At 40.1% G+C, this 26,814-nt stretch overlaps 1 protein-coding gene across 2 annotated transcripts in view; it reads left to right on the forward strand.

The window, feature by feature from the left end:
• The window catches only part of Oxr1 (oxidation resistance 1), a 375,562-nt gene that overhangs the window by 199,512 nt on the left and 149,236 nt on the right, over positions 1 to 26,814 (forward strand). The gene's annotated exons all lie outside the window — the stretch shown is intronic.

Below are 26,814 nucleotides of genomic sequence, written 5' to 3' on the forward strand. Positions count from 1 at the left end.
CGTCTGGGAAAGGGTCCTTTGGAAGACACACAGGACAGCTCAGGATTTAGCTTTTTAAAGACGTCAACACACATCCTCCAGAGACAAATGTCTGTATCTCTCCTGTGATCTCGGCTCTGTTACCCATTGATGCAGGTAGCCAAGCATCTTTGCTCAGACATCTTGAGTATTCAACGACATAAAACTTACTGTCATTGTTTCCCATATCATTACATGATGTAAAAACATCCATAGCAAAACAATTCCTCTGCATCCAGAATGGAGGGGAAGCTCAGAGCAGGACTGAGAAGATAGGAACTGAGGATGGAAAGAGCTGGGTAGGAGAAGAAAGAGAGAAATGGGTGGGATAACACGTCCTTCCTCCTTATCTGTGACATCTGGGATTCTATCAAGGCATATGCCAGTGTAAACATTTCACCCGTGAGTAGATTCCCTGTGTGAACGTAAGAGCTGTGTGTTAGAAGTGAAGAAAGGGTGGAGAGATGGCTCAGAGGTTAAGAGCACCGTCTGCTCTTCCAAAGGTCCTGAGTTCAATTCCCAGCAACCACATGGTGGCTCACAATCATCTGTAATGAGATATGGTGCCCTCTTCTGGCCTGCAGGCAGAGCACTGAGAATACTGTATACATAATAAATAAATAAATCTTTAAAAAAAAAAAAAGGAAATTGTGAAGAAATGGTCTTCATGGGCCTGTGGGATAGAGAGGTTCAGATGGCCTGGTCACCACTATTAATTCTTTTTTTTTATTTACTTATTTATTTATTTATAAAAATTTCCACTTTCTCCCCTCCTCCCAATCCCCTCCCATTCCCCCCAATCCCCCTCCTCCTCCCTCTCCAGTCCTAAGAGCAGTCAGGGTTTCCTGCCCTGTGGGAAGTTCAAGATCCTCCCCCCTCCCTCCAGGTCTAGGAAGGTGAGAATCCAAACAGACTAGGATCCCAAAAAGCCAGTACATGCAGACGAAACAAGTCCCAGTGCCATTGTCAATGGCTTCTCAGTCAGCCCCCATGTCAGCCAAATTCAGAGAATTCGGTTTGATCACATGCTCGTTCAGTCCCAGTCCAGCTGGCCTTGGTGAACTCTCATTAGATCAGTCCCCATGTATCAGTGGGTGAACGCACTCCTCGCGGTCCTGACATCCTTTTTCATGTTCTCCCTCCTTCTGCTCCTCATTTGGACCTTGGGGGCTCAGTCCAGTGCTCCAATGTGGGTCTCCGTCTCTATCTCCATCTGTCGTCGGATGAGGGTTCCCTCTGATCCTGCCTTCCTTGCTCACGTTCTCCCTCCATCTGCTTCTCATTTGGACCTAGGGAGTTAAGTCCAGTGTTCCAATGTGGGTCTCTGTCTCTATCTCCATCCATCGCCAGATGAAGGTTCTATGGTGATATGCAAAATATTCATCAGTATGGTTATGGACCAAGGCCAGTTCAGGCACTCTCTCCTCTGCTGCCCAGGGAACAATCTGGCGGACAATGCCGGACATGTCTTCTCTTGACTCTGCCTTCTTTCTCCCAGCATTCAGTTTAGTTTTCCCCACCTAACTCTATTCTACCCCATCAAGGCCAAGGTAGATTCTTTATTCATTAATCAATAAAAGCAACACATATACAGAAAGTCCTTCCACACCAGGAGAGAAATTGCATATAGTTGGAGCCAACTAATGTTGCATACACAGTAAACTCTGGTTGGCACGATTTCTGATCTTCATTTAACAAGTAAGGTTCTGAGTGATCATCTGGCTTGTCCAATGTCACCTTGCTTGTAAGTGTTAAAGCAAAGATCTAAACTCACATTTGACTTCAGACCCTGCCATTTCCCCATTAAATTTCCTTTTTCTCCACAGGACATGTCTGATCTCCTACTAGCAATTCATTATGTGTGATATTGCCTGTATCAATTCCGTTACTGTTGCTATAGCTGATAGAAGTGGGAACTCATTTATGGTTCCTAAGGAACAATCAGTAAACGACTGATGAGCACAGTTATGTACCTAATCTTGTTCACATGTGATTTAGCTTCTCAAATGTATATTTGAAATATCTTTTTGTGACTAATATATTGCTCCCATTGAAGCATTAATCATGCCATTTCTGTTCTTTAAATTAAGACAGAGTACCATTGGTATTTGCAAACTCTCTGCAGGGTTGGGCTTGGGAAATGTGTGTATGCATATTCTCTAACAAAAACTAAGTAGGACTTCTACAGTTTCTATACTTTACACCCTCCTAAATCCCAGCTCTATAAAACTTCAGCAATATTTGCTTTGAAAATCAAAATAAGGCTCACTAAAACTACTCTCCCAAGGGGACTTGAACAAGTTTCTTAAGAATAAGTATGAGTCATGACAAATACCTTTGCTGTTTTTTTGTTTGTTTGTTTGTTTTAAACGAGGACTTTAGGGTTAGGAAGTATATAGATATTAGGGCTTTCAGTTTTAAAAAAGCAAGAAATACACATAAAACAAGATACCTAGTTGGAGAGCAGTTAAAATAAGTGGTCAGAAGGGGTTGTCCCCCCAGGCTCCCAAGATCATTTCCTTTTCCTTCTGGTTCTTCTGTGTTACCAGTCCCAGTTAGGCCTGTGCGTTGGTAAGAAGCAACGTAGAAGAGGCAGCTATCTTGGCTAACCAGTCAAATAGTGCCTGGTCTATACTCCAGGTGTGGGCTAGTGAGATGGTAGGCAGAAACACTTGCCTGGCAAACCTGACCATCCAGAATTCAATCCCCAGACCCATAGCAGAAGAGAACCCACTGCTGAAAGTAAGCTGCCCCTGACCTCCACATGAAACATATACCTTTCCCACTGCAATGATATTAACTTCAAATTTTAATTTTAAACGTGAAATACAAGGTATCTTTTCCCTATAACATGACGTTAGGAATTTTCTTTTATTTCTGTGAACTTTAGTCTGTCTTATTAAACAGATTATTCGTTGTCACTCCAAAAACTGAATGTGAAAAAGCATAACTATATCCTTTAAAATATGTTACATTTTTAAGCGATAAGACATAAATAATAGTCTACTATAATATAATAATTTTGGAGCCCTGCAAAGATGGCTTAGTAGTTAATATTGGCGGCTCTACCAGAGGACCTGGGTTTGATTTCCAGCATCCACATGACAATGCACAGCAATCTTTGTCGCAAATTCCGGGGAATCCAACACCCTCTTCTGTCCTTCCTGTGCACCAGGTACACATGTGGTACATAAACATACGTGCACACAAAACACCCATACCCAAAATAATAAAGTTAAATTTTAAAACAAAGTAGCCTACTTCATGCTCTAGAATGCCCACAGGCCCATCAGACGCACAGTAAGAGGAAATAAGTAAAAATAATAGCTGTTGTGTTACGTGAAATAAAATGTATAGTGATGTGCCTAGGACTGTTTCTGTTATACAGAAGTAGCCGAGACAAGTAGATTGCAGCCATATGCCTCTACCAAGAATCACAGACTCTCCGTAGATTTTCTTGACAGTTTGCCTCAGGAAGTACAAGTTCATTTTATCATTATTTTCTAAGAAGAAGAAGAAGTACAGTGGTAAAGATATTAAGGGATGGGAGTTAGGGGGTGGCTCAGTGTTTTTGAGCACTTAATCTAGCAGAGGACTTGGTTTCAGTTCCTAGCACCCACGTAGTAGCTCACAACCATCTATAAGTCCAGATCCAGGGGATTTTAGACTGTCTTCTGACCTGACACACACATACATGTAGGCAAAACACTCATACACATAAGCTAAATAAATATACCTAAATAAATTTTTAAAGAAATATAACTACATGGGAAGGTTTGAAGGGAGAACAAGGAAGGAGAATGAAATTATATTATTATCTAAAAATAGATAAAAATAATATTTACCATGCCTGCGCGGGCTGGAACCACGAGTCTCGGCGGAGGGTGTCCAGGTTGAATGAATCCACAGAGCACGAAGTTGAGATGGAACAGCTTCTTTATTGTTCTGCTGGGACTAGCTTTTATACCACGGCACCTAATGAGGAGGGGGCTGCGAAGGGACTGTCACCTGACCCCAGCAGGGATCAAGGGATGATCACGTGCACTCAAACTTCCTTACCCAACTCCAGGAGCAGAGGGAAGTTATTATGTTTTCTTTGCAGATAAGCACCTCAAATAGGGGCAGGGAAATGTAACTCGGGGCTGCAATTCCCACACTATTAAAAACCAAAATGAAGAAATTAAGCTTCTCTAAAACATTGCATGCATATACATCGCATGACTCAATGAATATAACAAAGTCAAATACAGTCTAACGGGGGCAGTTAGAGGTTTCAGTTTGCCCAAACCCTCTGGTACTCAAACCCCTTGCATGAATATGGTGTGTCATTTGTGTGCTACATTGTTTGGCAAATAATGATGAGGCAGAGGAGTAACATTTTCAGTATAGACTCAATTTCCAAACTTTTTCACGTGTGTCTATAGTGTGCATGAACGCATATTTGCATGCGTGCGTGTGTGCGCGCACATGCATGTACCCATGCAAATGGAAGGAGACAAAGGATGACTCTGACCTGCTTCCGTTGTTCTCTGCCATAGTCACTGGTGCAGTCTTGCAGTTGAGTGCAGAGCTTGCCTACAGGGCTGGCCTAGCTAACCAGCTTCCCACAGCTCTCCCAGCTCTGCTTTCCACGTGATGGAATTCGATGTGGGCCGCCATACCCACTCAGTGTTTACATAATCTCTGGGCATCCAAAGCACTGGTCCTCATGCTATCACAGCAAGCTCCTTACCCACTGTGCCATCTTCCCAGCCCTGGTCCAACTCACTTTCACCCATTGTTGTTTGGATCATGGATGTAAAGCTCCCACTGTATCAGTAAATAGATCAAATTCTGTCTTTTATATTGACATCAAGCCAACTTTTGATTCTTATTTGCTAGCACCTTGGAAATACTGAGTTTGATAAATTAGTGACTCGTACTTTAGACGCAGGCAAGTTGCTCTTTCTCTGGGGTTTTATGTGCAACAGAAACAGTTGGTGCCAGAGAAGGCTGGCAAAGCACAGTGGAAGTGCACATCACCCCAGTTCGTCTTGATGAGTGTACAAACTTTCTTAGCAAGGATACAAGGTGAAGGCTTAGGAGAAATAGTTTGTCTGAGACTCCAGTCACAGATAGATGGATTAAAGGACTTAAGTCTGTCTTCTGTACGAGAGCAGTGTTTCTTCCCAAGATCCTTAGAGCGAAGGCTTTAGAGATACACAGTCTGTTTCAAAGCTTGAGTTACACTTGGAGACTGCCATGATTATCACAGCCCGAAATTCTAAAGTGAAACAAGTTTACAAAAGAAAACAATAATTAACTGTCCTGAAATAAGTGTCTGTTAACTGATGGCACATCCAAGAAGGGAAGACACAGAACTCAAGAACCCCAAGAAATTGTGGGGGCCGAATGTTTTAGGCATAAAATTATTATAAAGAACTTTAAAATTCATAAAAGGATGTTTTTCTGCCAAGGAATTTTTAGAAAATTGCGCATGCATATATTTGCATAATACAATCATAAATTTATTGGTTTTAGGAAATTTCCTATATGGTTTATAAGCTTTGATTTTTTATTTCCATTTTTTAAATTCCCATTCTCTTCAACAAAATGGTCGTAAATTGCTGCGTATCACTAGATTCAGCTTAAATTTTTCAAATCTGTTATGCAGATAACAAACAGGAAAATTGCTGTATTTTTCATTATTTGGCTTGAGGTCAAGGCAATGAGGAAAATATGAACATATGAACTTTGCATATCATTTTCTGAGTTTTATGCTGATGGGTTACTTTATTGTCATAGGGTTAAGAGTCCCATGACAGGATAAAACAAATGTTGTATCTACACCCAAGAAAAGGGAGGGATTCTGAAGAAATTATGTAATTTTGTCCACAATTGATATGAACAGCCGCTGTCTTTTTTTGTACAGCTGAGCTGACATTTTTGACAGCAGTGAGTGAATTTCTTCTGATGGCTGTTTACTGATGGATGCTACCTTGGATTTAAGGGAGAAATAACTACAGGCAGGGAATGAGATGCCCACAGAGCTATAGAAGGGGCTGGTAGCGGAGGGCAGGGAGAACTGTTGTAGATTTCAAAAGACCAAGAAGAGCCAGGATGGGCAGAGCTGCTGGCGGGGTTCTCAGCGGCCATGGCACTGATGAGCAAGACTGGCACCGACTTCAGGGAACCCTCCAAAGATTTGCTCTCAGCACCTGGTCAGACTTTGCCATTAAAAGAGGGAGGCGGTCGTTCCCCGTGGTCTCCTTTCACGTGCCTTTAGAGTACCTGTTCTTGATGGAATCTACAGGCAAGCTTTACTTACAGAAGAAGAGAAAACTTTGGAGTTCATGCTTCTAATCCTTGTAGGCATTTTCTATATATTGAGTGACCCATTGCACTCACTGGCATGCTTCAAAGAGCACACGGGATAACTCCTGTGTTCTAGGTGTCGTTGTTCATTTTCTCAATGGCACTGGCTTGAGGAGTGTTGGAAGAATTAACATTCTAAATGTTTGCATGTTCATTCTTATCCTGCTTTCTTACATCTAGAAAGGAAAATCCTCTCTGAGTGATTTACAGGATGATATTCTTAACAGGATGTAAATCCAAGGGGAAAGAGAGCTGTGTGTTACCCGAGTGGAAAGCAAGTTCCCTAGCAACCACCCACGTGTGGTGCAGCCTTCAGCCATCCTCTGCCTGTGTGAGCATTCTGTTAGCGACGATCATCCTGTCAAAGGGCAAAGTGGACAAGAAGATTGCAAGATTTTCTATTAGTATAGTTTTAGAAGATAAAAGATTAATCCTTATTATTGAAATATTCCTTAAGATGTATCTGAATAATTTCTATTGGAAATCAATTAAACATGGACATACTACAAGGAGAGAAGCATTGCCGCCCCAGGATGTCAGATTGCTTTTGATTAACATGCAGCTATGTAAATCTATTTTGTTTTCCTCTGTAGATAAAAATAATAAAACCAATTGCCAGTCTAAAATTCATCATAGGAGAAAGTCGGTCTGAGGTTTCTAGTTAACAATACATTCTACTTATTATACGATGTGCACACTATTATTAATTCAATATTTCTGCACAAAAATTATCAATGAAATGTTATCCTTTAAAAAGCAAATCTAAAATTTGGTAGATATGTTATTTTTTTGGATATTTCCATGGAGAGAATAATTTCTTTTTAAGATGATTTTATTGCATTTATTTATTTGTGTGTGTGTGTGTGTGTGTGTGTGTGTGTGTGTGTGCGCACATGTGTGTGCCTTGAAGCATGTATGGAAGTCATAGAGTGACTTGCAGGCATCAGTTCTCTCCTATCATGTGGGTTCCAGGGACCAAATTCAGGTCATGCATAACAGCAGAATCTGCTCCCACTGAGCCATCTCACCAGCCCGGATGTTCCTTCTTTTTAAATCTAAGTACCATACACCTGTAGCAGTGGCTATCAACCTATGAGTCACGACCCCTTTGAGGTCAAACAATCCTTTCATAAGGGTCGCCTAAGACTATCAGAAAACACGGATATTTATGTTACGATTCAAACATTGAACATAAACAGCAAAATTACAGTTATGAAGCAGCAATGAAAATAATTTTGTGGTTGGGGTCAAAACAGCATTAGGAAAGTTGAAAACCACTGTCCTAGAGCAACATTTTGATTTTTCATTAATCCTTTGACAGACAATTTGACTGCCTTTTTTTGTGGGCCATTGTCAAGAATGCTGTTATCAATATAGATATACAAATGACAGTTCTTTTGGTGACTCCTTAAGGTTTTGAGGAGCTACCATACTCTCTCAATGTGTCGCTTTATATCTCCACTGGTGATGCCACAAAACTCCAAATTTTCATATCCTTGCCAACACTTTATTTTATACATTGTTGTTCCAATGTGCATAAAATTGTATGAATCAGGTGTTGTATTTTTAGAAAATATAATATCTCCATTAATTCACTGAGAATTTTATACATACATACATACATTGTATTTACCTTGAAGAGGTCCTTGGCTGTTATTTAAGTTACATTTATTGTTGCTGTAAACAAATGCTAGATGAGATGAAAGTTAAAGGAAGAAAGTTTGGGGGGATTACAGTTTAAGAAGGGGTGACTGTCATAGCGGGAAAGGCAGGCAGCAGGAGTGTGAAACACCTGATTGTGTAGTATCTGTAACCAGGAAGCAGAGACTCAACAGGAAATGCAGCTGACCTAACAAACTTCAAAGGCCCAGCTCAGGTGTCTCAATTTCCTCCAGCAAGGCTCCCGGAAGGTTCCATATGCTTTCAGAACAGGGCCCCCAGCTGGGTGTCAGTTTTTCAAACACATGAGCCTATGGAGGAATATGTGACACCCCTGCCCTCAACAGCTATGATCAAGTTAAACTCACTCATTCCATAAATAAACTTCACGTTAGAGAATTAACTCTATTCCTGACTCCTACTCTGGTTTTCCTCCCAGAAAATCAGAATGTTCTGGAAGCCAGGCAAGATAGGCAAACCAGAAACTTTCCTCTTTACTTTCTCTTTCACTTTCTCTTGCTTTATGGATAATTATTTGGAACCTCTCAATGCACAGAAATAAAGAGCAAGAAAAATATAAGTCTGCAAATGAAAGACCTATAAGACATGGCATTGTATAAAGGCTTCAATGGAAAATGAAAGGGTTTAATAATGGAAAATGAGCAATTGCTTTTTCACAAATGGTGCAGCAAAGTGTACTAAAACCAGCTGAGTTTCTCTCACTCAATAATGGATAAACAGTGGAAGATCTGCTAATGCTGAGTGTGCAATAGTGAAGACCTGCTAACATCGAGTGTGCAATAGTGAAGATCTGCTAATGCTGAGTGTACAATAGTGAAGATCTGCTAATACTGAGTGTGCAATAGTGAAGATCTGCTAATGCTAAATGTGCAATAGTGAAGGCTTGCTAATGCTGAGTGTGTAATAGTGAAGATCTGCTAATGCTGAGTGTGCAATAGTGAAGATCTGCTAATGCTGAGTGTGCAATAGTGAAGACCTGCTGTTGTTGAGTATGCAATAGTGAAGACCTGCTAATGTTGGGTTGCAATAATGAAGATCTACTAATGTGCAATAGTGAATATGCTGCTAATACTGAGTTTGCAATAGTGAAGACCTGCTAGTGTTGCATGTGCAATAGTGAAGACCTGCTAATGTTGAGTGAGCAATAGTGAAGACCTGCTAATGCTGAGTGTGCAATAGTAGAGATCTGCTAATGTTGAGTGAGCAATAGTGAAGACCTGCTAATGCTGAATGTGCAATAGTGAAGACCTGCTAATGTTGAGTGTGCAATAGTGAAGACCTGCTAACATTGTGTGTGCAATAGTTTGGGGGAAGCTACTATGTGAAAGTGCTAGATTTATCAGAGGGCTGATTATTGACTCTCACTGTGTCATTTTCTATTCATGTGAAGAGATTCCTGGACTTGATTTTTAGAGTTCTCAAAATATTTGGGGAATTGGAGGTAATGTCATCTGTAAGTATTTGAAAATGTACCTAAAACCAGCAGCAGAACAAGAGTTGCTTGTCTAAACACTCTGTCACAGGATCCCGCCCCTTGCTGCAATTGATCATAATACAAAAATAGTCAGGGCTCATCTGTAAATGTCTTAAGGAGAACAAAGCAGTTATTCTGTTGTCGGGCCTGATTACAACAGCCTCAAAACCTCAAAGACACGACCACAGGGAGACAACAGCAACACAGCAACAGCAATGTAAGTCTAAGCCTCAGGCTATCATTGGCCCACAGGAATTGGGACAGCCCACGCAGAAACAAAAGAAATTCTTCACGAAGCAAAGGAAATTCTAATAATGTCACACATCTCGCTGCAAAATCCCCCATCTTGCTCCCTATAGAAAACTCCCTTTTCCCTTTATGCCCATCTGTATCTAGACTGTAAACTCCAAGGAGGCCAGAATCTTTGTTTCTTGATAATCATTTCTGCAGGCATTTGCTCAGTTGCAGATACACGGGTACACACAGTAAGTGTCTGGTGAATCTACAACTGCTGGACACTGAATATGAGCAAATATGTGTGAGCACAATTGCCAGAGTTCTAAGTTTTGTAACCTCTGGAGTTTTATTTCTGCATTGGACAGCTTGAATTCTTCTTACAAGGACCCATCATCCCTGCTTTTAAAATGATCTCATCACTGTTCAATTCCATTCTACCTGTTTTGTTAAAACACCATAGACTGGTTCCTTATAGACATCAGACACCTATCACTAGATGTCTAGAGGCTGAGAATACAAGATCAAGGGACTGGCCAGTTTTTGCTTTGTTAAACTGTTGTGGAATTCATTCTGCCAATAGTCTTTGGGGTGCCAGCCTCAGGGAATGGCTTCTTGTCTGTGGATGTGAGCTGAGAAGACCAAAATCAAGGGGCTGGCCAGTTTTTTTGTTGTTGTTGTTGAAGTTTGCTTCTTAACTGATGAACAGCTGTTTTCTCTTTGTATCCTTCCATGTGGAAGAGTGGGAGGAGCCCTGGAAAATCCTTTGGTTATAAATACAGTTTTCATTCTAAAGCAGTCTTCAGTCATCCTGTTATCACCCAGTAGCCCTGAGTATGATCTCTCTGGAGATGCTAGCACAAGCCCTGACCCCCTCTGTGGTGTAGCTCTTGTTTGCAAAAGAACATCATTTGATGACAGTATCTCATCTATGTAATCAATATAGCATATCAGCAATGAGTAATCGATATAGCATATCAGAACGTGTAATCAAATAGCACATCAGCTACATGTAAACAATATAGTATATCAGCTACGTGTAACCAATATAGCATATCAGCTACGTGTAATCAATATAGCATATTAGCTATGTGTAATCAATATGGCATATCAGCTACGTGTGATCAATATAGCATATCAGCTACGTGTAATCAATATGTCATATCAACTATGTGTAATCAATATAACAGATCAGCTGTGAGTAATCAATATAGCATATCAACTATGTGTATGAATATAGCATATCAACTATATGTAATCAATATAGCATATCAACTATGTGTAATCACTATAACATATCAGCTATGTGTAATCAATATAGCTAATCAACTACATGATTTCTAGCTTTAGGCAACGGCAGCTCTATTTAGAATGCCGAGGCCAAACCCAAGTTCAGTATTAATAAAAAATGGGAGAGGAACCTCTGGTTCCTGATTTTAATTTGTTAAACTCTTTTACATATATTTGGTCTAGGATGATGTTCTTATTTTCAAGATAACTGAAGAAATTTCTCCTAAGAGGCAAATTGTTAAATATATACCAATATATTTACATACCAATCTCATTTTCCCCTCCCTCCTCTCCTCCTGCTCCCCTCACCTTCCCCCGCACCCAAAATCCCATCCACTCCTCAGAGAGTGTAAGGCCTCCCCTGGGAAGTCAAGTAAGTCTGTCCCATTACGTAGTTGAGACAGGACCAAGGCCCTCCCCCCTGTGCCTAGGCTAAGCAAGGTATGTCTCCATAGAGAATGGGTTCCACAACATCAGTTGATGTATTAAGGTTAGATCCTGGTCCCACTGCCAGTGATCCCACATACTACTCAAGCCACACCATTGTCAGGAGGCCTAGTTCGGTTCTATGCACGTTCTCCAGTTGTCAGTACAAAATCAGTGAGCTCCCCCTAGCTCGGATCAGCTGATTCTGTGGGTTTCCCCATCATGGTCTTGACCCCTTTATTTATATTATCTCTCCTCCCTCTCTTTGATTGTACTCCAGGAGCTCCAATGGTTAGTTGTGGATCTCTGCATCTGCTTCAATCTGTTTCTGGATGAGTGTTCTAGCTTCTCTTGGGTTGTGGACTCTAGGCTGGTTATTCTTTGCTTTATGTCTGATATTTAAATACGAGTGAGTAAATACTATATTTGTCTTTCTGGGTCTGGGTTATCTTACTCAAGATTTTTTTTCTAGTTCCATCCATTTGCTGGAAAATTTCAAGATGTTATTGTTTTTACCACTGAGTAGTATGCCATTGTATAAATGTACCACATTTTTCTTATCCATTCTTTGGTTGAGGGGCATCTAGTTTGGTTCCAGGTTCAGGCTATTATGAATAATGCTGCTATGAACACAGTTGAGCAAATGTCCTTGTGGTGTGAGTGTGCCTCCTTTGGGTGTATGCCCAAAAGTGGTATTGCTAGGTCTTGAGTTGATTGACTCCTAATTTTCTGAGAAATTGCCATACCGATTTCCACAGCTGTTGTACAAGGTTGCACTCCCACCAGCAATGGAGGAGTGTTCCCCTTACTCCACATCCTCTCCAGTATAGGCTGTCATCAGTGTTTTTTATCTTAACCATTCAGATTGGTGTAAGAGTCTCTTGATCTAGCTTGGGCAATAGTAACTGTTTCTCACTGTGCTTGCCTGAACCAAGTTTATGGCTGAAATGCATAGGAAGCAGTGCACCTGAGATTAAAACCAGTTGGTATTTCTTAAAAACGGATTTATTCTAAGTAGCTCAGATTCTATGAATAAGAGTACATTTTGTTCTTGTCCCTCAATTTCTATGAGTGTTCTTTGTTGACAGATGTGTGTTCTATTTTTAGGCAGAAATATGTGAATCTCAGTCTCACTCTTAGAACATTTAGAAATCAAAGTTGAATTAAATATATCCAAGCCTCCTGCAAGTCCACAAGGACTTCAGAAACCTTAAATATTAAGCTCTCCTCCAAAAAAGTAGAGCACTGTGAGCACTTGGCTACTAATTAGCCAGAGATACATTGCCGGAGAACTACAAAGCAGATATGTGCTGAGACTCCATTTGCTCCGTTTCTTCCTGAGGAAGGATTCGGTGATCTTTGCATCTGCAAAAGAGAGAACAGACAGCTCTTCCAGGACACAGGTGTGACCAGAAGTCTGGGTTTGCTTTCAGTTTCCTCTTAATCACTAGTCATGATGATAAACTCTTGATTAACTTGAATCCCTAATTTCTATTGTGCTGAATAAAATCAAAATTGTGAGTCAACTTGGTGAGCTGATAATGAGTTTTATCAGGACTACTTAGAGAAGCAGAAATGACTGGAAGTCAGCTGCATCACCAAGGCCCATCCCAGCGTGGGTGACAGCTCACATAACTGGAAATCTGGAGCACACTGAACAACCTGGAGGCAGCTTACCAAGGAGAAAGTGTCTTTTCCCAGTGGTTCAGTCAGACTGATCCTCCTCTGGGCATTTTAGCTATTCTCTGATTCTTTCAGTACACTTGGTTTGTGTTAATCTCCCCTGGACTGTTAGGCTGGTTTCTGTTTCTTCCAGGTAGTTCTGGGGTCCAATCCTCTTTTAGACAACACAGCTTGTTCAAATGTCATTCCTAACATTCTTTACTGTTTATATACTCTTGGGGAGTCAGTTCCAGGAACTTCCTAAAGCTTTTGAGTTGTTTGCTTCCTGTCTTGGTGTAGGAGTTCCTTCTGTCTGTGTGTTGTTTTCATTGGTTAATGAATAAAGAAACTGCCTTGGCCTCGTTGATAGCGCAGAACTTAGGTAGGTGGAGAAAACAGAACTGAATGCTGGGAGGAAGAAGAGCAGAGTCAGAGAAGCCATGGATCCTCCGCCTGAGATGGACACTGGTTAGAATCTCTGGTAAGCCACTGCCACGTGTCTATACACGGATTAATGGAGATGGGTTAAACTAATATGTAAGAGTTGGCCAATAAGAAGTGAGAGCTAATGACCAAGCAGTGTTTTAATTAATACAGTTTCTATGTGGTTATTTCAGATGTAAGCTAGCTGGGCAGCCGGAACGAACAAGCGGGCCCTCCTACAACACTGTATTACTGAACTTCTCTGCAGGCTGGATAGCTTTGCCTCCCTTGGGAGCATCCTTTCACTTTACCTCTCCATAAATACCTTGTCTCATTGAGCTTCTCTCCAAGCTAGAAGATTTTAACCTTGGAGGAGACAACCAAGCAATACTCTACCCCTTCCTCCAGCTTTTATATTCTTTCTGCCATGTCTGCTATGATGATCCTTGGAAGAGCTGACCTAGAAGTCTAAAGCTCTATTTAACTCTAGTTGGGTTTTGAAACTTTGTGTCTTTTTAACTTGTCTTTCTGTTTCCATAGCACGGCTGGTGGTAAGCCTTGGCATTTCTTTTTCTATAAAACTGGTGAAAATTGTCTTATTTTGATGATCTACATCAAGTGTATCTTAAAAACTTTTAATTAATTGTTTGAACACCTTGGTATTAGTTAACAGACTTTATTCTGCCTTGGAGAGATGAGTGTGTCCCTGACCTACATGGTGTTACTTAGTTTGCTTTGCTTTTTGACTTACTCATATAACTGCAGGCATGTAGGGATTTGTAATGAAGGTGAATGGTTAAAACAGAGATTCTTTATTGTTTCATTTCTCATGCAAGAATGCTTGGAGGTAATTTACAAATAATAATGGAGTCAAATATTAGTGACTTTCTGTAGACATCATTAGAGACAAATCTATGGGGCCATTGCTGCTCTTGCAAATCCTGAGGGTGTCTGGCCTGTATACACCTGCTTCTTCATTAAGAGCTCATTAGGCAATACCCCTACAGAGGCAGTGCTGGCTCCTTCCTTGAACTGCAACCCTGTCTGCTCCTGCTTGTCTCTGATCTTCAATGATTGATGGTCTTCTGATCTTCAGGGAGAGAGAGAGATCTTGGCAGTATCCCTTGATTGCACTGGTTCTGTAAAAAGGTCATGTGGCCTCCACCCTATTTTTCTCAGAATCTATTCTTCCCAGAGGAACTTGTGCTGTAGTGTTCCCCTCTATGGAAGTCTCCTGAAAATTAACCTTACTGCAGGCATTTGCTGAGTAACACAGCTATAATTATGCTTCCCTAAGATGTCATTTTATAGCCACAACAGATCTGATGAGAGATGTTTACAAAAGATAATCTTGGCACCTCCATCCTTATTAAAATATATTTGTTCTCAGTATTGTCATTTAAAATGAAAACTTTCTAATAATATTTTTTCTTATACCAAAGGCATTCAAGTTTTCCACAGCCAATAAAATCATTTCTAGTCATTTTAAAACAGCATGATAATAAATATAAAATAATGCTTATTGGTGTCATGAAGTTGTCTAAGCGTTCCTTTACCACCATCTGTGCAGAAATTAATTCTGCTTATATTAACTATTTATATCTTACTAAATTTCTGCATATATTCCATTCTACATTTTATTAATACCTGTGTGTCTATTAATAAATATGCATGTGTATTATTAATGATGTTAATAAATTAATAAATATGTATTGTTTAATATGCCTTTGGCTTATGAAATAACTGATACCCATCATTGGTCTGTCTAATTATGATAGGTGTGAGTTAAATAAATCCTGAGGCCCAAATAGCCTGGGAAACTTTCCCTTCCCACTAGAGCAATTTGTCATACAATGCTCAGGAATTAGAATTTTGCTGGAGGGTATCTGACATTCTAAACTGAAGGAATGAAGAATCAAGAAGGTGTGTATTTTGCTTCAAGAAGGCATTTGACTTAAGCAGGTGTTTTGGTGAGTCTTGTGGTCAGTGCGTTTTTCACGTTTGTAAAGTAACCCTGTTCCAAATGTTTCATTTCATATGAGCTGAAGACTTTCTGACAGGTGCTTATCAACTGCATATTCTTGTTTTGCAGTAAGGTTTTTCTGCAGAGTATGAGTTGACTTTGGAAACACCAGTGAAGTTGGAGATTAGGGGCATAGATGCCATCCATGCTGAAGACTAACAATATACCTGAGTGTTAGTCTTCTGAAGACTAACAATATACCTGGCTCATTTAACAAGACCTGGGATGCTGACATAGTATGGTTATCTCCTGGATCTAGGTTCATCTTAATTATCATGTATTATAGTCTAATATATATATTATATATATATTATATATATTATAATATTATAATATATATATTATATATAATAATATATATTTTATATATTTTATATATTTTATATATATTGTAATAATAATATATATATATAATAATATATATATATATGGCTAAAGATTGTAATAAGGTTATCAGCTGATGTGGCAGGAGAGCTCCAAATACGGGAACTCCTTAGCATGGCAGAAAATCTGCATGTTCCTGTTTCTCTGCTCATTCTGTTGTCCCTGTGGATAGCAATGACACCAGCAATATCTGAGAACAACACCAAACAAAGCATTAAATATGGCCCTTGGTTAGGACCTTCCACCAACTAGCATAGCGGTAAACACTGTGAAACAAAGAGAAGAATGAGAAAAAAAACAGACTTGTCACATCATTTGCGTGTGGGTGCAATTGGGAAGGCTGCTCAGTAATGAGAAAGCCTCCCCAGCTATTTTTGTTTATATGGTGCTTTTATTAAAAACTATTTTGATAGTTTCAGAATTAGAAACTAATAATTCCTGATAGCCGTGAAAAAAAAATGCTTTCTATTTAAGACTGTGGTGAGGGGACTGAAGAGACGGCTTGCTCAAAAGCACTGGCTGCTTTTCCAGAGGACCAGGGTTCAATTCCCAGCTTTTACCTCTTGGCCAAACTTCTGTCAATAATGTCAGTGAATATGATGCCCTCTTCTGGTCTCTGTGGGTACTGCATGCCTGTGGGGCACAAACATACTTGCAGACAAAACACTCATGCACATAAAAAATAAAAAAGGAAGAGAGAGAGAGAAGGAAGGAAGGAAGGAAGGAAGGAAGGAAGGAAGGAAGGAAGGAAAGAAGGAAAGAAAGAACGAACTTCAGAGGACTACGGTGAGAAGTGCAGACTATGGCATAAGCATGTGTTTGAACCCTGAATTTAACTGTGTTAGCTATGTGAGCTGGGCAAGACATTTAAAATCGCATGGCTACATTACTTCGCCTCTAAAGCAAGATGGATAAACCTAATTTATAAGTTTTTATAATTAAAGGAGATTGTACAAAGAAATCTAAGCATACCAGGGAATCAGATGTCCTTAAAACACAGTGGATACAAGAAAAATCAAAACCCAATTTAGCAGAAGCAGAGAGAAGCCGATGGCTATGCAAAACTGACCATGCAAAGGCATGCCTGCCTTTTACGTAACCTGCCTAGCCTGCTTATGTAAGGGCGCTGCCTGTGCTGCTCCCTGACTCTCCTGCTCCCTGCGCCTCCACTGAAGGCTCCTTCTAGCTCTCTGTTTCCTAACAGCCAGGCTGATCTCTCCTTCCATAGCCCCGGGCCAAAGCTTATTCTAGTCGGCAGAGGCTGAGCAATTCCCTTCCCTCATCAGTTTTGTAACCTTGAAGGTATTTGAGCAGTCTGAGCAAACATGCACCTGCAGGTTTTTTCCTTGTGAACTCTTCCATGGATGCCATTCTTCCTCCTCTTTTCAAACTTATTGCACAAACTCAGATTCCCTTCTTCCCCTTGGCGTTTTCTCTAATTGTCGTTAATGAGACATTTTCTATATTGAGCTTTCCCAATTAGTTAAATTTTCCTTCTTTTTCTAATAATGGAGTCATGACCCATTGCCTGAAAAAGAGATCAGTAGAATTTAAAGCAACCTCTTTCTCCTCTTGGTGATACTAGATGCCACCACTTTGATTTGGTTTTGTCCTTTGAGGATAACTGAAGCTTTGACAATAATGCCCTGCATGGATGCAAATGAATACTTATTTAAAATGAGATTTTAATTATGTAAACCACAGAATTAAGGGTTCTGTTGTCCACTAAGACTGTGGATCTCACTTAAATTGCTGCTAAAGGACAGACTTGCCAGCTCGAGTGAGCAGCACCTCCTAGGTCTGCTTATCTGACAGCATCCTGTGGGATTCTGCCTTCTCTGTTTATCTGACAGCGTCCTACGGGATTCTGCCTTCTTTGGGGGAACAACTTTTTTTTACAAAGCAGAGCCTCAGAGGAAAAGAGCAAACCTTTCCCTAGGTCTCCCATGATAAGTGCATCACCTCATTTGGCACAAAAGGAATATTGAGGCTCAGTATTGACTCCCCATCTCTAGCCGCCTGGGGAAGAACTTTCTATGCAGTGAGAACAAGTTTTTAGAGTCACAAGTGAGGGCTTCTGGCCAAGGTGGTGGTCAGATCCCATTCATGCTGCTGTCAGAACATCTGTTTGGAGGCAGAATCTTCATTCTATTATTTGAGAAGCATGAATACATATTAATGAAGAAAAATCACTAAGGAATGACTTAATGGTACTTAACTAATAGGTTGGAATAAAAATTGAACACACAACAGTGAACTAATGTATCTTGCCTGTTACTGTGGTTAATAGCATTAATGGCATTTATTTTTAATTCACTTGTATTTGTTTACTAATTTATTCTATGGTTCATGTTTGTTTATTTATTTATTTATTTATTTATTAGAAAGGGTTCATGTTGCTTTGGCTGGCCTCAAATTCACTAGGTACGTGAGAATGATACTGAAACTCGGATCCTCCTGCCTCAGCCTACCACGCTTGAGTGAGCACGCCCACAATTAGTTGCCATCAGATCTAACCAGGCTTACCACTGGGTAAGTCCAGGTTTTGCTGTTGTTGTTTTGTTTTTGTTTATTTGCTTTGGTTTTGTTTTTACTCAGAAGAAATCATCTCATCATTTTGCTCGTGTGGACTGTCGAGATGCCAATCACTTCATGGAACTGTTGTAAAATTTGTGTAAAACATTTACATATAACTCTGCAATGCTATTTTTATTATTTTCGTCCATTTGTACAATATATCTTGACCCACTCCCCCTGAAACTTCCCCCAAAGATTCCAACACATATCATACGTCCCTCCCAACCTCATGTCCTTGTTTATTTTATTTTCTAACCCACTGGGTCCAATTGTTGCTACCCATATGCACACAAGTCTGTTATATATAATTTCTAGTCCATTCTTGAAGTGAAACTCTGGGATACATGTGAATAGCTCTTTGCATTAGCAAGCTATGGCTGTACTGCATGCCCACTCAACAGCAAGCAGCCTAAAAGAGGTCAGGCTCCCAGTTCTTTCCATTGCCAGCTCAGGTTCTTCATTCATGGCTGTTCATTGGCTCTCATCTAAGCTTCTTCCTGTTTATCAAGTTTGTCAAGAGGGCCCATTCGAAAGAATGAGGTTTTTTTTTTTTTTAAAAAAAAAATGAGTATTTGTGTCTCTCCCCTACTCAGTGATTTCCAAAATATTGAACATTAGTCAGTTTGGCAAAAACTTGAGCCAGTCAAATGTAATCTGTCCACATTTTGACATCTCCAGCTTGACTGTCCCTTGCTAGGTTATAAATATTGTCATTTGAGGATCTTCGGGGATGGAGGTGGGGCCCTTTGGAACAGACTGGAGAGCAAGGGCTACTCGCCCCGTAATCCCATCAGAATCTATTTGTAGTGCAGTAGGAAAGTATTTCTCATTCAAGCTGTTGGGTGTTAGCAGCCCCATCTATGTGCTAATCTCCTTCTTTCTCTGTTAGGTGTTGGCAGGCCCATCTATTAACTAACCTCCTTTCTAACCCTCCCCGCAAGTTTCTTGGTATCTTTTGTTAACATACCTCACTCTCCAGTTAGCACGTGTGTTCCCTGCATTGTCACTCTGGGACTTGCTTACATCCTCTTGTCCTTGCATCCCTTTTGATTTAGCTTGTGAAAATTCATTGTAACACCAAATGCAAATGCTATCAATGTGAATTTTTGGAAGCTTACATGGGTATGTCAAAATGGCAAATTCTTAAATTTGAAAACCAAATCTTTGATGATTCCCTTAAGAACACAAAACAGCTGGGTAGTGGTGGCAACTGCCTTTAACCCTGGCACTCAGGAGACAGAGGCAGGTGGATCTCTGTGAGTTCGAGGCCAGCTGATCTACAGAGTGAGTTCCAGGAGAGGCTCCAAAGCTACAAACAAACCCTGTCTCGAAAACAAAACAAAACAAACAAACAAAAAAGTCACAAAACATACTTGATAAAGATAATAGGAGCTAAAGAAAGGTAATGCGAACTAAATAATTTCTTTACAAAATAATTTTCTGTAGCTCTCCATTTAGGTTTAAGAACAAACATAGGATGTCTTCATTGAGAATGTAAATGAGATTTTTTGTATAAAGTTATCTGTGTTTGCCACATTCCCTCTCTGAATAATTTACCAACAGAAACTAAAGAATGACTGGCAGAAAGAAGAATTATTGCTTCATAATTCACATTATAATACTTTGGGATTGTTCTCCACAGTGCTATGTGCTTCTGAGCCTGGGCAAGTTCCTTAGCCCCTCACAGCCTCTGCCCCCACAGTATGAGGAAAGTGAGGCCCATGATCTACAGGAACCTTGACTAATCTAAACGTCATGATGTTTTGGGCCATTGGTTTTATTATATCTTGTTTTCTTCTGTTCTGTCAACCATGTAATGAAGACTGAGTCTGGACCCAGATATGAATTTATAATTTGTTTCTTTACTTCCGAGCTGGGTGAGTATGAACAAAATACCCTTTTCTGAGCTTCTTTGTGTGCGAAAAGTAGAGACCACTATCCTCCTGAGATCACAATCCATTGAAAAATTTCCAAAACACCAAGAATAGAAGAATTCACTGGTCAAGTCCTCAATGAGCAACAGTCTTTTTCTTACATTGCACCATTTTAAAAGTCTCGGATCTGCCTTTTCTATGGCCATCTCCCAGCCTCTGTGCCTGTAGGTAGGAGCACAATGTGTGAGAATATACTAGAAAGATGGCGAGCTATAGATAGATGAGCACCGCAGCTGAGACAACTCTTTTCTGTCTTCGCTTTTTCCTCCTTTTGACTTTCCTTGGTAGGAAGAACGATGACGTCTGTGGACAGCAGTTATCCTTCTCAATCTATCGCTATGTTTTTGTCCTTCCAGCCGAGCATCAGTCATACTTCCATAGGAGAAATACATCCAAGTCTTAAAAAAGAGATCACTTGCTTCCAGTGGAATCTGAAACCTTTCCTTGCTCTTTTTTCACTGATATCTCATATTATGGCTGGCTATTATGTCTCTCAATTTTTGAACCTAAAAATAGAATGGCTTTGCGAATTACATAAGTCATTAAAAAGTAAACCACTATGTGAAGTTTAAGATAAACATGTTTTCCAGCACTGCTTTGTATAATATGTTATATTTTCTAACTTCATAGAAACACATGCAACATGTTTAGAAAACTGGCTACTACTACCTAGTCATAAGACAAGTGCCATAACTCAACTCCTCAATGGCCAGGAGCTCTACCTGCTTCGTTGTTTAGGCCTGCTGAAGAGATGGCTCAGTGGTTAAGAGCACTGTTTGCTCTTCCAAAGGTCCTGAGTTCAACTCCTAGAAACCACATGATGACTCACAAACATCTGTAATGAGATCTGGTGCCCCCTTGAGAAAGTGACTGGATCAGTCATTCTTAACAACTTAGACCATGAACCCCACTATGAACAAGACAAGCTCAACAGAACCGCCATATATAGGCTGCCCATGCATGCCAGGGCATAAATTCTATTTTTTATTAAGTGCCAGCATTGAGAACATACTGTTTACAAAGTCTATTCTTTTAGGCCTAGTATATTATATAAGTATTTAATATATTAGTATATATTATACTGTATATCTTTGTGTCAATAAGTATAACCCTACATCAGCACAATCAATGGTCATATAGTGTTCTGTAATGCAAAATAGTCACAAGTTCTTGTTTTTCTTTTGTTGGAATTGTATTTTAATTTTGTTACTCGTTTTTGTCAGTAACAGTTTTAATCTATAGCTTGGAGACCAATTTATTCCCTACAACTTTTTCTCTCAATAACCATTTTAAGTAAATTTATTTATTTATTTACTTATTTATTTATTGAGAATTTCATTTGTGAATACTATATTTACATTTTCTACCAACCCTCTCTTTCTGGCAATTCTTTCCCCATTCCTTCTCAAATTCATGCCTCCTTGCTCTTTAATTATTACTCTCTCTCTCTCTCTCTCTCTCTCTCTCTCTCTCTCTCTCTCACACACACACACACACACACACACACACACAAATACATTTACAGACATATCCTGATGAGCCTACTTTGTCTTCTTGCGTGTGTATGAGTTTAGGGCTGTCCAATGAGAACTGGACGTGTCCAGCACCCATCCCTAGAGAAAGTTGATTCTCCCTTCAGCTGTCATTGATTGCCTGCAGTTCTTTATCCAGGGCTGAGGCCGTGTGAGATTTCCCCATCCACACTGGCATGTCAACTGATATTTTAGGAATTTTACAGGCAGCCATATTGTTGAGAAAACATGAGCATAGCCTCCCTGTCATTTCTCACAGTCTCACAACAGGCTTCCCGGTCCTCTGGCACTATGGGCTTTTTGCCCTCCTTTTCTGCAATGTTACCTGAGATCTAGGTGTGGAGATTACATTGCAATGGTATGATCTGGGGATGGGCATACCACAGTCAAGTGTTCTCGGGATTCTATGGTCTCCAGTAGTAACTTTCTGTAATGGTTTCTATCTCTGCAAAAAGGCGCTTCTTGGATGAGATATTAGAGCTATACTCCTCTATTATTACATAATATTTACATAAGTCTAAGTATTTAGAATGCATTTAAAATAACACTGGTTAAGGAAAGTGGCAATATTCGGTGTTTTGCCAAAGTCCTTGAAGTTAACCAGTCTCCAGTAGTAAGCTAGATTTCTAGTTTCAGCCATGAATTCCCTTCTACAGAGGCCTCAGGCTCAATTAACTATTGGTTACTCCCCAGAGCGTGAGTGCATTCTTGTACCTGTGAGAGGATCTTGACATTCTTGTCATTCTTGTGATTAACACACATTCTGGCTGGGTGGGACCATTGATTGACTTTGTCCCTTAGCAGTTTGTGTAGCTCCTTCCAGAAGTGTTCATGTCCTCAGGGAGGTGTTCCAGTTCAATGCTTTCAAGCGCACTGTCTAAAGTGCTTGGTGTCTTCCATAGTAGGCTCTTATTTCTGGGAGCCAACCAAAAGGACTGGCAGTAGCCTATATTGTTTTGCAAGTCTCTTGGCCTCTCCTGACCAGTGAATATTTTGCTGAATTAATTCCTGAAAGAATTGTTACATTTAAGTAGTCTTACCATTTAGGCAAGCTCTACATCTTGCCAAGTAGTCTCCCGAAAGTTTATGTTAATTTACATTTCAGTCGACAGAGTAGCTATTCATTTCCCTGTACTTCAATAGATATTGTATTAAAAAAAAGTTTAAATCATTTTTAAAAGATCATTTTATACCAAATGTTGAATAGCAAAAAATGTTGAACATTCTTCTAATCAATTTTAATGAGATTATTTGAGTCCCCCCCCCCCGAGATGTCTTACTGAACTTGTATAAAATAAATGCTATTTGGTTTGATTAGTTTGGCTAATTTAGACGAGATGATAACAAAATACATACATATTTTCCATTGGTTCTCACACCAGGTCACACTCACTATAATATGCTCACCTTGTACAATAAAAATCACCCTCGGTAAACCATGCTTCACATTTGAGTAGCTTGACATTGCCCATTGAAATCTACCCTAAACTATTGTGAAGTCAGAACATTGTAAAACATAGCGAAATGTTTGTTTTTTGCATATTTCCCCTCATAGAATCAGATGTTAAATACCTGTGTGGGGGCTGTTTTGACAAGGTAAATGGATTGTTATTTATATCTCTGGGTGCAACTCTTTTGAAATAATGAGCACACATAGCAGCAGCTGACTATGGACTTACATAATTTTCACAGTTAACTGCCTCCTTGTCAGCACGCTGTCAAGGTACGGCTTGGGTGGTTTGATCTGAGACTGACCCGGCCTTTGATTCATGCCTCCAATTTTAATATGTGCCTTTATGAGAACAACAAACCCAATAATCCTTAGTTATTCTTCCTGTGTTCTCTGATTTGGGACTCAGGACAGTCATTCATGCTGCCTCTCTATTTCTGAAGATGTGATTCTTTTTTTTTTATTTCTCCATTGAAGAGCTCAAGGCTACCTGAGCATCCAGAGACAATTACTTTCTACTTTCATATCCCATCAAGTTGAATTTGATAGTATCAATTAATGATAACCAAGGCATTTTTTTTTTCTATTTCCGAAGTAGCCGGCATGAGAACTTAAGAAGAAAGATAGTTTACAGTATGGAAACTAAGAGGGGAGAGAGACGAGAATTTAAAGAGAAAGTGGTTAAAAGGATGTTGAGAGGAAAACTCCAGAAACTTGCGCTTTGGGGCCTGTTATACCGAGAAATGATAACAACTCAGCGAAGAGACCAGCTTCCGTCCGTCGAGACTGGGATTACCGTAGGAAAGAAAGGAGCCAAAAACATCAAAGGCAACGTTTCAGGCGGGAAGCAAAACTGTGACCAACCATGATGCTTAGACCCAGGGCTTCACACCCTCAGAGAGGTTGTTCTAACTGCATAGGTGCTTATTGAGGGGTACAGACCTTTGCTCTAGATATTTTGCTGTGTGATCTTCCTTATTTGAAAGTTCCTTATGATAAAGGTTTTTTTTTTGATTTCCCTTCTTTTTTTTGTAATTTTATTAAATTATAAAAGTTTCCATTTCCGCCCCTCCTCCCACCACCCTCCCACTCCCCCCACTCCCTCTCCTCCTCCCTCTCCATCCCTAAGAGCAGTCAGGGTTTCCTGCCCTGTGGGAAGTTCAAGTTCCTCCCCCCTCCCTCCAGGTCCAGGAAGGTGAGTGTCCAGACGGACTGGATCCGCAAAATCCAATATATGCAGAGGAAACTAGTCCCAGTGCCATTGTCAATGGCTTTTCAGAAAGACTCCGGGCCAGCCACATTCAGAGAATCCGGCCACATTCAGAGAATCTGGTTGGATTGCGTCCTCGTTCAGTCCCAGTCCAACTGGCCTTGGTAAACTCTCATTAGATCCGTCCCCTTGTATCAGTGGGTGATCGCATCCCTCGCAGTCCTTATTTCCTTTTTCATTTTCTTCCTCCTTCTGCTCCTCATTTGGACCTTGGGGGGGCTCAGTCCGGTGCTCCAATGTGGGTCTCCGTCTGTATCGCCATCCATCGTCGGATGAAGGTTCTCTCTGATCTTGCCTTCTTTGCTCACGTTCTCTTTCCTTCTGCTTCTCGTTTGGACCTAGGGAGTTAAGTCCAGTGTTCCGATGTGAGTCTCTGTCTCTAACTCCATCCATCGCCAGATGAAGGTTCTGGGACTCTTGTCTATTTCCAATCTACATGATTTTCATCAGGTTCACCTTCTTATTTAGCTTCTCTAGGATCACGAATAATAGGCTCAAAGACCTTTAATTATGGTTAGAATCCACATATGAGTGAATACATACCATATTCCTCTTTTTGGGTCTGACTTACCTCACTCAGTAAAGCGTTTTCTATTTCCATCCATTTGCATGCAAAATTCAAGATGTCATTGTTTTTTACCGCTGAGTAGAACTCTAATGTGTATATGTTCCACACCTTTATTAACCATTCTTCTATTGAGGGGCACCTAGGTTGTTTCCAGGTTCTGGCTATTACAAATAAGTGCTGCTATGAACATAGTTGAACAAATGCTTTTGTAGTATGATAGGGCATCTCTTGGGTATATTCCCAAGAGTGGAATTGCTGGGTCCTGAGGGAGGTTTTAATTATGAAACACAGAGAGAAAGAGGAGGTAGATTTGAACCGCAGTGTTCAGCCAAGCTTAGAGTCATCTGGAGAAACCTAAAAAGAGCCCCTTGAGAAAGCCCTGTGTGCAACAGGAGGTGACCGCCAGAGTAAAGAGCCAGGCAGCTGAGTTCCTGGTTGCCAGCCTGCCCCAAATTAGCACAGTCATGAGTTTTTTCTTGACATTCAACAAAATGTACCTAATTTGGAAGACATTAAAATTATCTCAAAATAATTAAGAAACTTCTCTTTTTTCTCCTCAAATTCAGCTATAGTTATTAACAGGTTTTATACAGTTGGTAAGATGGCTACGACCCAGTTTCAAGACCTTGGGTGTTAAGCGTTACCTCCCTTGGTCCTGCCTTATTTGTCTGAAGTTGACTGGGCACCTAACACAGTCTGGACAGGGAGGAGCCTGTGCTGGTCAGATGCGCGTCACAGGAGCCGTTAACAACTGCAGGGCTTTGGGGGTCTTCATGAGGCTTACTTCCCATGTCTCTGAATGGAAAGCCTGCGTCTAGGTTTTGTGAATCAAATGATGCTTAAAAAAATAAAATAAAATAAGTAAGAGTGATTTCTTCGCCATCACAATCTATATAAGAAAGATCTGCAGAAGTTTATGAAATTAAAAACATAACATAAACTTGGAATAAATAATTTAAAGAAAATGAGAAAGAAGGGAAAGGAGAAGATAAAGGCCACCTTAAAAGAAGGGATTTGTGTTACCAGAAAAACGGGATGAAATTAGTGTTGACTTTAAAGCCTGACTATGCCTCGGTTTCTTCTTCAGTCTATCAGGTGCCTTTTTAAAATAATGAACAACCGTGTTGTCATAAGATCATTGTCTACAAATACAGACATGTAAGGAGAGATATTCCAACCCAAAAGGGGGTGGTCAACAGCCCAACTACAATTCGTTGGGGGCAGGGGAGCCAAAGATCAAATGCATGTGACAAATTCCTCCTAACAGATGTAAAAGCTTTGAACCCACAGGACTGTGCTTTAAGCACATTACTGGGATAAGTGTCAGGGTTAACTGTTTATAATACCACTTTGACCATAGTGCATGATGTGACTCACAGTAATTCAATATATTGAGTTGTCATAGACATATAATATATTAAGTCTTAATATTGTGGGGTCTATAGTATTTTCTATAATGCCAGCTTGCTTAACTGTCAATCGAAATCAAAAGGCTTAATTTCCATCCTAACACCA

This window comes from Myodes glareolus, chromosome 19 (genome assembly GCF_982192425.1).
Source record: "Myodes glareolus chromosome 19, mMyoGla1.1, whole genome shotgun sequence".
NCBI lineage: Eukaryota > Metazoa > Chordata > Mammalia > Rodentia > Cricetidae > Myodes > Myodes glareolus.